Raw genomic sequence first — 15909 nt, forward strand, 5'->3', positions numbered from 1 at the left:
AAAAAAAAAAAAAAAAAGAAAAACTATGTCAGAAACATATGAACTCTCATGTTCATTAGAGTACTATTTACATGTAGCCAGATCATACAAATGACAGAAATGCCCATCAACAGATTAATGGATTTTTAAATTGTAGATTGTATATAAACATATATTTCTACATAGATATATGAAATACTATCCGTTCTTTACAAAACTGGAAATTCTGCCATTTGCATCAACACAATATATGAGCCTGGGGCATATTATGCTGTTAAAAAAAAGCCAAACACAGTAAAACAAATACCTCAATTACACATGAAATCTTAATGAGTTGCATTAATAGAAGTAGAAAGTAGAATGATGGTTTCCAGAAGTCAAGAGGGAAAGGACTGGCCCATGGGTACAAAGTTTCATTTGGATGAGAGGGATGCACAGCCCAGTGGACCCAAGTCAATGATTATGTAGTATTATGTCTTTTGCGACAGCTGAAATAATTCCTCTGTTTTCTATGTTCTTACTACAAAGCAATGGTTAAGTCTAGGAGATAACTGATTTGTTAAATAGCTTGATTTGTATATTGCAAAATGTATATATGCATCAAAACTTCATGTTCTGCCCCATAAATTTGAAGAATTATAATTTGTTAATGATAAATAAAACTTCAAGCAATCTAGAACCACCATTAACGTCGTTTCCCGTGTCCCTTGGATGTTGGAAAGGACATGGATATGAGCCTTGGATTTGCAGCAATGTTTTCTGCAGGAACAACTCTCTTCTGCAGGATGAGTTGAAAAAAACCTCAAGACAAAATGAGTCCGTCTTGATAGAAGCACAGTAGAGTATTGGCCCACTGTTGGGCTCCTTCTGCTTTTCTTTGGGGAAATAAGCTTCCAATTCTATTAATGCCATTTTAATATAGGTTGTCTAGCATCTGAAACCAAACCTTTTTTTTCCCACTTGCACAGAAGTAAAAGAAATGAATACAGATCCAGCAAGAGACTTTGCCTCCAAAGAAGAAGGCAGAGAATAATAGAGAGTAAAACCCTCCAATTGTCCCCTGGAGCCTGTGTGCAGGCACACAATCATGCACATGTAGCCATAGGTGGGTTTGGTGGCAGTACTGACTCTCGGTCCTGGGGATTTAGACTGCACAAATTGGTTCTGTTGCCTTCTTCCCGGTGAATAGTCTTTGATTTGTTAAAAATGCAGAGCTAGGCCTGGTGGTGTAGATCAACACTCCCAGCTACTCAGGAAGTTGCAGCCGGAAGATGACCCGTGCCCAGGACTGCTTGGGCTACAGAGTCAGTCTTAGCAACTTAGTGCAGCCGATTGTGAGAGCTTCGATCATTGCAGGCCTCTGCCCATCAAACAGCCTCCTCCTTAAATACTATCATCAGTGGCAGGGCCATTAGGGGGAAAACCGATGAAGAGGAAATGATTAGAAAACTTACATCTGCTATTCAGGCAGCTGTTATCTTTCCTCATTAGGACAATCAATCATTTTTCAACATCATTTTTGCAACTAGGAAAAGGCTTCATTTAGTCGAAGACTCAAAAGCAGGAATGAGGGAATTAAATCCCACAGGTCCTTAGCTGATAGGATTTAAAAAAATATTCTCTCCTCACCAATGACCTAATTAAGCTTTCAGAAAATGATAAGCCCTCAGCTCCTCCATATCATCTTCATCCATGCCTCTACACAGTGAGGGTCCAACCACCCCAGCCATGCCTTCCCTGCAGGCCTTCTTCTCCAGCAGCATGCTCGCAGACTAAAGATGACTTCTCGGAATCCAAGCTCCATGCTGTCACAGAGGCATTGGAACACAAATAGAGCATCATCCTTATGATGGGAACACATCAACTGCCGGGTTCTACAGTTAACTCTGCCCTTTTACCCTATCTTCAACATCAGGCATGTGCCTTAGCCTCTTGGTACCTCAGTGTCCTCGCCCGTCAAATGGAAATGCGTACCTAGGTTGTTTGTGAAGGTCAACTATGTGCGAAGTTCTTGAAACAGTGAATGCTGGGTGTACAGTAAATACACAATCAGAAGCTTTTCCCCCCACTTTTATGTGTATGACCGTTTTGACTGAATGTATGTCTGTGCACCATGTTCATGCCTGGTGCCCAAGGAAGCAAGAAGGGAGTGTCAGATTCCCCGGGACTAGAGTTACAAGACGTTTGGGAGCCACCTGTGGGTGTGGGGAATTGAACCTGGGTCCCCAGGAAGAGCAGCCTGAAGTGCTGAGCCATCTCTCCAGCCCCCCAAACATATGTTTTTATGGTTGCTGTTGCTACAGTTGTCCTGTCCACTTCCTCAGATGCCCATGTCCCCACCGAGCATTTCCCCCGAATCCCCAGGGCTAGTAAAGCCCAGCTGCCTGCATTATCCATCCCTACAGCCCAGCTGCGAAACGCGTTGGGGAGGCATCGGGCAGGTGTGGAGCATTCTCTAATCGAAGTCCCGTCCTCAGATCCTTCTCAGTCAGGATCCAGGCAGAAAGATGCCCCACAGTGATTATCTTAGCAGAGGGAACGCAGGAATGGGAGTTTTAAATTTTGGAACCCATTCTCTTTGGAGGGATGCCTTGCTCAGCCTAGATATAGTGGAGAAGGGCTTGGTCCTGCCTCAGCTTGATGTGCCAGACTTTGTTGACTCCCATGGGAAGCCTTACCCTCTCTGAGGAGTGGATGGGGGTGGGGTGGGGGGAGGTGAGGAGAGCAGAGGAGGGGAAGGAGAGGGAACTGGAATTGGCATGTAAAATGAGGAAAAAATGTTTTTTAAAAAATACAAATACACAGAGTGTCATAGACATAGTAACTTTGGAGGAAGTCACCTATGAAGGACTCCCATGGTTGTCAGAACCTAAAATCCTGGAGGAGAGACCATAGGGAACTAAAACCAAGGTCCCCAAAGAAGAGGCACCCATAGGTCCTGCTAAAATCTTAGTGAGGGCACAAGGACAAGAGTTCTGATAGTGTTAGGAAAAGAAAATGGATGGGAGCAAATTACGCTCATGGTGACAGGAAGGGGCACTACCATTCGGGTCCCACAGCTAGAATGTTCTTTCTGAAAGGCAAAGGCTTCACATCTTAAAGCCTTCCTGCAGTGCTTTGTGCATAGTGGAGTCTAAACCGGAGCCTTTGCTAGACATAGGCCCCCTCCCCAGTAGACGGACGCTCACTGACAAGTGGATGATGAGACAGCACATTCGAAACTCGCTCCTGCTACTTCTGTGTGCAAGTCCCGTGGAACTCAAGGCATTTTCCCAAAACTGTCCCTGCTTGGGAAGCTTGTCTCTGGGAAGTCTTCATGGCATGACTAGTTCTGCGCAGGCCCCCTCACTTTAAACCCAGAGTCCTTCAGTCAACAGATGCTTCTCGCCCCACCCACCCCTCCTCCTCCTTCTCTGCTTGGGAGGCTGCTTGCTTCTATCACCTGTGGCTTTGCATCTTGCCTGCTGGTGAATATTTCCTTCAGGTGGGGTTAAAGCTGGCTACTCTAGTCAACTAACGGCCTCGGGCAGTTGCCACATAACGCTGAATAAGGTTTGATGAATCAGTGTTGGGGCTCCATGGCCCAGGCCTTCATGATCCGAGGCACGTTTTACAGCGATTCCCAGAGTGGCCTGGGAAAACTGAATCCAAGCTCCCTATAGTATCAGCTTACAATGAACCTTCCAGTCCCTTCCTGCTGTTCCCTCCCTTATTTCCCGGACATTTCTCCCACTGTATCATGGGTTCATGTTCCAAGACCTGAAAATCTGCCTGTACGGCCTTGTTTGGGGAACAAATATGGTCCTTTCTTTGACCATTGTCTAGGTGTGGGTTTTTTTTGTTGTTGTTTTGTTTTGTTTTATGTTTCGCCTGTTGAAAGGTTTCTCTCTAAGCACTCTTACTTTTAAGAAAGCCAGGAGCATCCAAACTGCCTAGGCTCCCACAAAGCCAGTACGTGCAGTAGGGGAACCCTGATAGCTCTATGGGCTGACAAGGGAGGGAACTTGATTGGGGGAGGGGGAGGGAAATGGGAGGAGGTGGCGGGGAAGAGACAGAAATCTTTAATAAATAAATAAGCGGGAAAAAAAGAAAAAAAAAGAAAGCCAGGAGTTTATTTCATGACATAATGATAGAAATGCAAGACAAAAAGGACCATGGACCATTATAGCTCTAGACTTCAGTACCCGTCAGCAATGCACCTGTCCAATAGCTCCCCCCTCCACAAACACACAAAAGACTTTGTTGAACCAAACAGCAACACCAGGCAAAAGGGTATATCTGACCTCTACAAAACATTTCAGAAAAGGTTAGTGGAACCACTGGGGACGTTGAACTGCCTTTTATAGATATTCCTCAAGCCTGTCTCCAAAACAACAGCAGCAACAACAAAAATTCACACCATCTGCTGATTTACATCAAACTTTGGGTGCAGAGCGCCCTCTCGTGGTAAAATAGCAGTAACACACCAACTAGAGGCATACTGCAAAACTGCAGTTACAACGCCATCTCGTGGTGAATTTGTGGTAGTAACTATAAGAGTCAAGGATATAATAAACCAGATGCCTAGGTTGAGTTTTTGAAAGCACAAGCAGTAAGCCATGTAATGAAGACCAGAATAAATATATAATTCTTCGGTGAGAATTAGAAATCAACAAGTATAGCCTTCTATACAGAAAACAATGAGCAAAGTGAAGAGACAACCTTCTTAATGAGGAGAAATATTTACAGACTATACATATGACAAGGAATTGTTAACCAGAGCACATAATGAACCAAAAAATCCTTCAATAGAAAGATACAAATAATCCAATCTTAAAATTTGACAGTTTGGTGTAGTGGGCATATCTGCAGTCCCAGCACTTGGGAAACTGAAGTAAGGGGTTGCCATGAATTCAAGGCCAGTCTGGTCTGTACACTGAATTAGAGAACATACTAAGTTCAAGGCCAGTCTGGGCTACAAAGGAAAACCATGACTCTAAAATAAAATGCAAATAGATAGATAAATAGATAGATAGATAGATAGATAGGGAGATAGGGAGATAGAGAGATGTGGAGATGATAGATAGATAGATAGATAGATAGACAGATAGATAGATAGATGATAGATATAGATAGATAGATGAAGGCAAATGGTCTAAATAAACACTTCTGTTTCTCAAAGGAAGACATGGAATGTCACCAAAATGCCCAACATCACTAACGATTAATGCCAATTAAAATCACAGTAAGATATCATCTTGGTGTAGTAAGAATGACTATTATTATTATTAAAATTATTAATAGTCATCAGTGCTGATGCGTAGGTGAAGAAAACGAGAGCTTTGCACATTGTTGGGGGATGGTAAGTTAATTCAACCATTCTGAAAAATAGCATGAACGTTCCTAGGAAACAAAATGAAAAAGAGAACTAACTATAACTGAGCAATCCCACTGCTAGGGGTAGAGCCAAAGATATGAAACTGTGTACTGAAGGGACATTCACAGTGGATGGAAAATCAAAAGAGAGACAAAGAAAAGGACACAAAAGAGTTGCTATGGCAAGTGGAAGAGCTGGGGCTTGAACTCTGGCAGTCCTCCTCCGGCATGCTCACACTCACCAACCAAACCACCCTCCTCTTGGACATGTCATCAGCACTGTTATTTTGCTAATGGATACACTGAGGTTCAGAGAATGCAGTCATTTACCAAGGCCGCAGATTCAATGAGGTATTAACTAGGCCTCAGGATTCCTGGCCTTCTGAATCCCAGTTCTCCCAGCTATCCATGACACCCATCTCAGAGTCCTGCCATGCATCTTCACTCACAAGATCTTGGGAGATCCAAGTGCATCACAACCCACCTGTGAACACCACTGTTCTAGAAAGCAACCTGATTCCTCTTCACTTTTAACATGGCTTGATCATCAAAATGAGAAGATATGCACCAATGTGTGGGACTCCTACAGTTACAGTGTTGATGCCAACATGCATGGATTCAGGAGATCCATAGGCCAGGATGAAATTCAAATATAAATATAAACGGAAAAAAGGAGTCATTGGGGCATTAGAGAAAGCAGGGAATTGTTCCAAATTCTTTCAGAGATTTTCAAGCTGAAAAAGATCTACTTTGGCATAATTTCATAACCCACTTTTGTCCTGAAAAGAAGTAGATAGCCAGGACACCCAGATGTGAGGAATAGTCTTTCCTTGGAAAGCTTTTGTTTGATTGGGCTCTGCTTTCATTTTATAGCAATTCATGTTTTCTACCCTGCTTTATTTTGCATCCTAACTCCTATTACCTTCCACAAAACCCAAGCTCTGAATCTTCAGGTTATTACCGCAGCACATCAGTACATGTGATTATGTGCTATCTAATTTCCTTTGGGTCGCATTCACATGCAGTTATTTTATACATATTGAAAAGAACTCAATATGTATAATCTTTCCTTTGAATTTTTAAGCCGTCATTTCAGTTTGCTTGAAGATAAATTGGACATTATTACTAAGGCCTGGAGGACTCCGCTGAGCTGCCTTAAGGCCCTAGGGTTTCAAACAAATGTCTTCCTTTTTCTGTTTTCAGAAAAGCTAAGCTGAGTCTCCAAGTTTGTCCCTTGCTATTGTCATTTCTTATTGTTTCCTTTCATCCCTGGAAGAAATCTCCCAGTTCAGCATGATCCAATGCCTCGGTCATTGGCTGAGTGATGTTTGCTTAAATAACAGCCCTTCCCAGATGGCTGATGCTACCTTCAGGTCAAAACATAATGAAACTAAAGAGTGATCAGTGTTCAGAAATCGTTGGAGTGTTGCTGGGTATGTTGGCATAATGCAATTCCATCATCTCCTCTGATTCATGGCAAACCTGAAAGGAAAATGTGAAGGAGGCGCTTTTTTTTAAATTTTCTTGCTTCAAGAGTTATTGGAAATGGCAGTTTCTGGCTGCTGAGGGTAAAAGCTTCAGAAAAACGAAAAAGGAGCAGTGTGTGGGTGTGCATGTTTGCATGCGAATAACTAGATGTTATGCTCAACAATCATAACAAATATCCTGCTTCCAGTAAGCATTCCAGGGAAGGATGTCAAAGATAATAGACTTTACCACTTATTTTTAGACTTACAGTACATTTTATTGCCTAGAAAGTCTCCTAAAGAACATGCAAAAAAGTAAGCTCAGGCATTAAGAAAATGTATTCTCTTTTCACCAAAGTGTTCAAATTATGAAATGTCAAAGGTCAATTAAAATTGCTATTTTATTATAAAATACATTTATTTATTCAGAGAGAGGGAGAGAGAGAATAAGTGCCACAGGGCCAGGGGATGAAACTCCGATCCTCTGGCTTAGCTGAAAGTGCATTTATCTACTGAGCCATTTCACCCACTTTAATATCTCTGTTTTCGTCTTCTATGAAAAATTATTTTGAATGACCACAGAAATGTACTTGCTCTGGGAGGAAGGAACAGAGCTAGCATCAAAGCCAGAACAACCTTTATTCACTACCACATTTTGCACTCAAAGGTAATAAGTCAAGCACAAATGATTCCCTTCACGTATGTGCTGTTCTGTAATCTCAGGGCGCAGCCCCACGGTGGCCTCCTTTCATCTTTTGAGGACAGGAAGGGCAGGTGTTATTTGTATCATTTTTTTTCTAGTTGAAGAAACAAGAACCGGGAAAGTGTGGTGGAGACTGTCTCTTTTCCATTTTGCCTTGAGTAAACCTACATTTCCCAGGGTCCCTTAGGGTTGGCTCTAAAAGTGATACAAATCCTGTCCAGGAGAACATGGGTAGACAAGCAGACTGTACAACAGAAGAGACTGACTCATTAAACCATCATATGTACACATTCCCATTCTCTTTCCTCATGAACCAGCCAAGTGAAGATTAATCTACGGATTAAAGCAACAAGAAAGATACAAGATAGAGAAAGTCTGAGGCCTGAGGCAGTCTGGAAAGGTGACTTCCCAGGAAAGCTAGCCAGCTAGGAACATATATCGGATGGTCGTGTGAAGAAGAAATGTGTTGTTTAAAGCGATTAGAGTTAATGTAGAGAATTCAAATGGTTTGCTCACTGTTATACAGCTAGGGTTTTCTTTGTTTGTCTGGCTTTTTTTTTTTTTTTGGATGTTGTTGTTTGAAAGAACCAGTGCTAGAATTCTGGCTCTCTAGTGCAAGCATGTCTGAACTGTGGCCTACTGACCACCTGTATTCCAGAAGAGCTGTGACTGCAGCTCAGCATGTCTGCAGAAGACAATGTCGTAGCATCCCGATCTCGGGTTGAACCCCCTGCTGATGCCTATTTTAAAAATCAGTTACTTACCAGCGTCAACTGCATGTGAGATGCTGGGATGCATCCCATTCTAATCCAGAAATCCAAGTATTTAAAACTACTAGAAAATCACACAAGACTACACAGCTCCCAGTGTTCCATCTGTTTTTTGCTTTTGTTCTTCTGAACAACTGTGCCAGTAACACCTAAACGCAGTGATGGACCCTGAGCTAAAATTATCAACACTAAGCTTTCTTCCTTCCTGATATTACAGCTAAGAGCCATTCATGGGTCTGTGAAGATGGCTCAGTGAGTGAAGTACTTACTGGGCAAGGATGAGGAGCCAATGTAAAAAGCAGGGCTGACACCATACATCTGTAACCTTAGTGCTCAGGAGACAGGAAGAAGGGGTCTTGGGAGCTTGCTAGCTAGTCAGTCTAGCCAAAATAGTGATCTACATATTCAGCAAAAAAAAAAAATGGTCTCCAAAAGAAAGGTAACACACTTAGACAGAGTTATTAAGCTACTTATTTTCTCCTGTTGACAGTCTCAAATGCACTTCTTTTACAAAGAACCTACTAAACGAAGCACAAACCTGGAAATAAAGCCATTGATGTTACATTAGATATGAGCTGTGGGCAGACAGCCTCAAGGCAAAAGGGTAGATGCCAAGGAAGGCTGAGGTACTGGTAACATGAAGCTTCCAAAATGCTCTGTGATCAGAACCCTGGAGAGCTCCTCATGCCCCATTACTGTAGATTGTTTCTTAGGAGACCAAGTTGGGTGCTTCATGCTTTCTTCATTAGTCTCTAAGACACATGGAGCTCATGTGCACTCGTGAGTTTTGGTCTCCTCCTCTCAGAAGAGTTCAGGGTCTGATTCCACTGGGCATGTTGAGGCTGTCCTATTCTGAGAAAAAAAACTAGAAAAGTACATAATTGAGAGATATCATTCTCTTTAATTATTGTATTTTCTAGAAATGCTGTCTTTCAGGTTGGGCATTTGTGTTTAAGTGGGTCTAGAATCCAAATAGCACACACAACAGAAACTTTAATACATTAGGAATTACTTTATTAGCCTCTTGGTCCTCACAGGAGAAGCGCCTACAATTTCCTTTTAAAAGATATTTTGTCAAGCAAGTGACAAGTGAAAACAGGCCTTCCAGTAAAATAACTTTGCTCTAAGTGGATTTATACAAACCTCAATTATTAAACCTATTTTTCATTATTGGGGTGTTATAAGTATTTTCAGTTAATTTAAAATACTAATTCAGTTTTCTGGGAGCTTTTTTTTAAAAAAAAAATGTTTTCCCTGTGTTATGTCATTTCTTCTATACACATGTTTAATTTTAGGTACTTATACCATAAGTATGATTTTTATCACTTCAACGCTTATGAAGTTTAGGATAATTTCAGATACCTAAAATGATAATAATTTCCCTCTTAAATTAATTTTTATACTAATTTACCCATCTGACATCATGGATGAAGTATGAGTTACAATCTACTTTACTCTAAAGATACTAACAGATATTCCAATACAATTTATAATCTAATCTTCTTTTGCCCTTATATTTTTTACTTTAACCATTGGCACTGGTAGCCTGTGTGGATTGAAATGTAGAAGATAAAAAAGAAGCATAGAAAAAAAAGAAGCATAGAAAGATGCATTTTGAATATCATGAAAAGAAGCAACACGAGGTAAGATAAAATTATCCAACACTTTCCTGTGTGGGTTGCATCTCCCCACACTTCAGGGGCTTACAATCTTGCCATCAAAGTTCCAATTTTGTGTATATGTGTGCAAATGTGAATGCAGAGGCCAGAGGTTGGCATCAGGTGTCTTCTTGCATCACTTTTGGTTTTACTTTTTAAGATAGGGTCTCACACTGAACCTGGTGCTAGTTCACTGGGCTGCATTAGCTAGCTAGCATGGCCCAGATCCAGCAGCCTTACCAGCACTAAGATAATTGGTGTGTGTGACCACACTTGGCTTTTTGAGTAGGAGATTAACACCAGGTCCTTGCACTTTAACAACTGAGTAATCTTTCTAAGCCCAGAGTTTAAAATTGTGACTGCACCGTTTATGTGTTTGAACATAGCAACCTTGTGACCTTCTAGTATTTTTAAGTGGGCATTCAAATTTCACTTACATAATGCAGATATGTAGTAAAATATAGTTTCTGGGCTAGGTGTGTAGCTCAGTGTAAGGTTCCCAAGAGCAATCCCAAGCACTACAAAAATGTGCAGCTTTTTTAACCCCTGTAATTTCCACAATGCTTTGATTTGGACATAAATTTGTTGAGAACCATCATCTGTTGCATAACTTTTCCTGGGAAGGTTTCTAATTTCTATTCACCCCACATAAAGAGAACACAGACAGATTAAAGAAGGGACTTCATATAAGTCCAGTGTGAATCTCCAACAAAGTTTACTGGAATTACTTATAAGATCTTAGATTATTCAAAGATGGCCTCACCACTATGATGTCCCACTTGAAACTTATGATGTTTACTGCTTGTGTATCTGTGCTGGCTTGTTTTATGTCCATTTGATGCAAGTTAGAGCCATCTTAAAGGAGGATGCCTCAATTCAGAGAATGCCTCCATAAGATCCAGATGTAGAGCATTTGCTTAATTAGTGATCAATGCAGGTGGGTGGTGCCATCCCTGGGCTAGTGGTCTTGGGTATTATAAGAAAACAGGCCGAGCAATCCATGAGGAGCAAGCCAGCAAGCAGAACCCCTCCATGGCCTGCTCCAGGTTCCTACACTCTTTGAGTTATTGACCTGACTTCCTTTAGTGATGGACAATAATTTGGGAGTGTAAGTCAAATATATTCTTCCCTCTCCAATTTGCTTTTGGTCATGGTGCTTCCTCACAGCAATAGAAACTCTAACTAAGGTAGTATCCTAGGGAAAGGGTGGTACCTCTTTAGTCTCCTGAGTTCCGTGCTCTCTCTACAAGGTGATGTTCCTAAGCCACATCTCATGACCACAGCTGCCCTGATTCAAACAGTTTTTTGCCCATAGTTTCTGTGGCATATCTCCCCCCTTTTACATTTCCTTCATGTCTCAAAATAAGACGTAATAATTTTTATTTTCTGGAGGCCTTGCATGCTTTTTATTAGATTTACTCTCAGCTATTTGTATAAATTTCATTTTCTGTTGGTTTCTGATTTGAAGAAATACACTGGATTTGGGGATATTGAGATTTTTTTATATCCAAAGACTGTACTAAATTGTCTTATTAATTCTAATAGTTCCTCTATCAGATCACTTGGGTTTACTATGACTATAATTATAATCTTCAAATTCTGATAGCTTGCTATGTATTGCATTCTAATGCTACTTCCTTTTCCTTGTTTTAACCACAGGCTGCAACATTGCTCACAATGTTCAACGCTAGTGCTTAGCAGGTGAATCCTTGTTTGGTTTTGTTTCCACACTAGTGTGTGTGAGAGAGGGGGATTGCATATAGCTCAAACTGGCACTGACCTCACAATAATCCTGCTTCAGCCTCCTAAATGCTGGGATTAGAGCCCAGAGCTGGGAAGCCTGGTAAGGAATGCTTGTTTTGCTCCAGGCCCCCAGAGGACATTTTTCAACATTGTATCATTTAATACATTGCTTAAAATCAAGCAGGATTTTAAGATATCAAAGCTTTCTTTTATTCTTCCTGAGTTTTCTTTGTTAAACCATGCAGGACTATAAAAGTTCTGCCTCTGTCAGAAGCATGTGAAATGGGAGACCCAAGAGACAAAAGAGACAGGAGCAATAAAGTGTGAGGAAGTCTATATATTGGGTTTCAAGTGCCCAACATACCAGGTATAAAGAAGGCTCTAGATTTGCCTGCGAGGCCATCAAACTATTTCAACCCTTGCCATAGCTGATTGTGTTTTGTTTTTCCTTTTCATCAATATAACGTTCTGTCTTTGCATTCGGACTCCCTCAGATTTGCAGAACAGCTACTACTCTGGCAACTGCTAAGAATATTGTCTGCTGTGCCACAGAAAAATGTGGGGCAGAGTCATTAATGCGTACTTCTTAATTATAGACTCCAGCAGTCAAAATCATGACCCCCTAAATAGCAAGCTTTCAGAAGTCAGCTGAAGGCGTGCATGTCACCAGACAAAGCACTGTCAGAAATGGGGTGAACAGAAAGAGATTCCTTTTAAAACACGACTGCTTTTGCAGAATCAGTGAAGTGAGGTTCCTGAGTTAACACACTGAACCACTTCGTTCCACCACCTGCGACTCCTGTTGTTTCCTTCCTTTTTCATGAGTAAGTTATCACTAAGCAGTCCAGGATGGCTTCCAGCTTACCATCCCCTTGCCTCAGACTCCAACAGGCAGGAATTATAGGTGTGTGCTTCCATATCAGGATTTTAGGCTTCTTTTGAAGGATTCGTGGGTCAGGGATATCGCAAGAAATAGGAAAGATGGGTATTCAGTTGAGTTCTTTAGAAAGAATCACTAAAGTTTGGGAAGATTTTCCTGGCTAGCTGAAGCCTGTGCACTGACAGTAAAGCAAGAAACTAGCTACAATGTCTTCAAATGCAACAATCCTCAAATATGCAGTGAATGTCATTTCACAGGATGAATATTCGTTGTGTGTTTACTCTGTTGCAAGCAAATGAACAAGCAAGCAAGAAAGTGAAACCTAAATTCAGCCATGTATTAGACACTATCTATTATGGAGGGACAGTGTTGTTTTCTGCTGTCTTGCTGTTGTTGGGTTGGTTCCATTTTTCTTCAGAAAGGGTCTTCTTTGTAGTTCAGACTACTCTTAAACTTACATTTTCCTGACTCTACCCTATGACTGTTGGCAATGCATATATATGCCTCAGTAATCAGCTTTAATCACTATTAATCATTAATTGGTGTCTTAGGGTTTCTATTGCTGAGAGACACCATGACCATTTCAACTCTTATAATGGAAAACATCTACTTGAGGCTGTCTTAGAATTCAGTTATATCATGGTGGGACATGGCAGCATGCAGACAGACATGGTTGTATAGAAGGAGCTGAAAATCCTACTTCTAAGTCTAAAGGCAGAGGAGAGAGAGAGAGAGAGAGAGAGAGAGAGAGAGAGAGAGAGAGAGAGGAGAGAGAGAGAGAGACCGAACCTGGCTTGAGCTTCTGAAACCTCAAGCCCACTCCCAGTGACACACTTCCTCCAATAAAGCCACAACTACTCCAACAAGGCTACATACCATAATCTTTTCAAATAATTCCACTTCTTATTAGCCTATGGGATCCATTTTCATTAAAATCACCACAATTGGTAAATAAATCTGGATATTTTTTTTTGAGTGGATGGAAAACAGAAGCCAAGCCTGTGTCTATTCATTAAAAGGCACATAGAAAATATACTAGACAAATAGAAAACTTATATCAAAAAACCAGAAGTCCAAGAAGAAAGAATGAAATAGGATCTTTCTTGTCAATAAATAATTCACCATAAAGCTACAGGACAACTACAGGGCAGTTACTGACATGGCATTGACACTGGAACAAAATCTGCTAATACTTTTGGCTAAGAGACTCAGTTAGGAGTAGGTGGCTGAGATCCAGACATGAGGTCATGCAAAATTCCAAGAAGATTTCATACTATCTTAGCCATTGTTCTATTGCTGTGAAGAGACACTATGACCAAGACAATTTATAAAAGAAAACACTTATTTTGGGGTTCATGATTCTAGAAGGTAGTATAGTCCATGACCATCATGGCAGAGAGCATGGCAGCAAGCAGGCAGGCATGGCGCTGGAGCAGTAACTGAGGGCTCACATCCTTTCCACAGAGAAGAGACACACAGAGAGAGAACGAGGGACTAACAGACAGGCAGACTGAAACACACACACAGAGAGAGAGAGAGAGAGAGAGAGAGAGAGAGAGACAGTGACAGGGAATCAGAGACAAAGACAGAGACACACCTCTTCCAAGAAGGCCACACCTCCTAATCTCTCCCCAATATTTCCCCTAACCAGGGACCAAGCTTTCAAGAATATGAACCTACAGGGGCCATTCTTGTTCAAGCTGCCACACATAGGAATCAGTAAACAAGACAAAATGTAGTTTGGGTTTCTATTTCCCTAACAGCTGTTGATGTTGGAAATTTTTCCATGTACTTCCGTTTGAACTTCCTCATTTGAAAAATGGTATGTTAAGTTCATTTCCCTGTCTGCATATTAGATTATCTTCTCTTTTTGTTTTTAATTTTAGGGTTCTTAATATCCTCTGGGTATTGATTCTGTATCAGATAAATGGCTAACAAGCCTTCACAGATGGAATCTGAGAGACAAGTGAAAGAGGAATTTACTGTGTAACCCAGGTCAGCCTCAAACTCTCAACAGTCTCCCTGCCTTAGTCTTGCAAGTTTAAACTACCACACAAGACTGCAAAATCATTTTTAAAAAATGTTTTCCCTGAGTATTTCATAAATGTATACAATAGAATATGATTCATCTCACCTCTTACCTCTCCTAGTCAGGTCCCTCTGGGATTCCCAAAACATCCCTCTCCAAAAACAACAACAACAAAAACATCAGTGAATGTTGTTAGTGGTGCTCATATGTGCATTTTTTCGGTCCATCCACTTGAGCATGAAGAACCTACTAGTGGCTCTAAGATTCTTCTGTGATGCTGTCTGGACCTTGGCCAGGGTGGGGATGGGGTGATCAAAATGTCCCATTTAGTGATGATCGCCAACAGTTAGTTACCTTTTCTTAGCATGTGACCAGTTATGACTCATGCAAAACCATGTTCACGTGAAGACGAGAAATGAGTGTGATGGCTTTATTTTCTAGTTGGCCATTCTTCCTGGGTTCACCGTTATAGCCAGTTGAGGCTGTCAAAGCGTTTCGAAGGCCACCTCTGTTGTACTTTTATAGATAATAAATATTAACTCATTTTGTTCTTAAAATAAGATCACAAAAATAAAAATATCATTTCATTGTTTTTTTTTGTCAATTCCAAGTAAGTAAACCTGTTATTCGCCCATTTTTAGAGAAAACTATTTGGTGGCATACATGTCATATTGTGTTAAAATATTTGAATATTATCCTTGATGTCCAATGCCTATGCATATCTCTAACCTAACAGGGAAGCATTCACTCTGTCATGAGGGAAACAGGCTGGGGGTGCTGAGGCGTGAATGCCCCTGAGAAAATTATCTTAGGAGTTTAGAAAGGCTAATTTTTGACTCACGGTTTTGGAGATTGCAGACTCTAATTGACTGGCGCTGTTGCGTTGGCACCAATTGCAAGACAGCACATCACAGCCCACCTTATGGTCAAAGAGAAAAAGCGAGGAAGAAAGTGGAGTATGCTCATTTTCTTTGGGAGCAGTCTCCCAACGACCTAAATTCCTCACCCTGGGCCCCGATCTCTTAATGAGTTCACAACCTCTCAGTGCTTCCAAGCTGGAGTCCTAGCCTGTGAAACACAGCTTCTGAGGGACATTTATCCAAATTGGAGCATTTGCTAACAGCATCAGACCCCAAACTGACAGGCTGTGGCAGCTTCCTTGGCCATACATGGACTTTCTAAACTGTCACTTGTCGGTCCCTATCAGGTTTATGTTTCAATAGCACCCTCTCTGACCTCTCTGCTTTCCGCTTTCACTTCTTCCCTGCCCTCCCCCCTCAACAAGTGTTATCTTCATTTCTCAACTGAATAGCATCAGCTTGGATC

The sequence above is a fragment of the Microtus ochrogaster genome, chromosome X (genome assembly GCF_000317375.1).
Source record: "Microtus ochrogaster isolate Prairie Vole_2 chromosome X, MicOch1.0, whole genome shotgun sequence".
Classification (NCBI taxonomy): Eukaryota; Metazoa; Chordata; class Mammalia; order Rodentia; family Cricetidae; genus Microtus; species Microtus ochrogaster.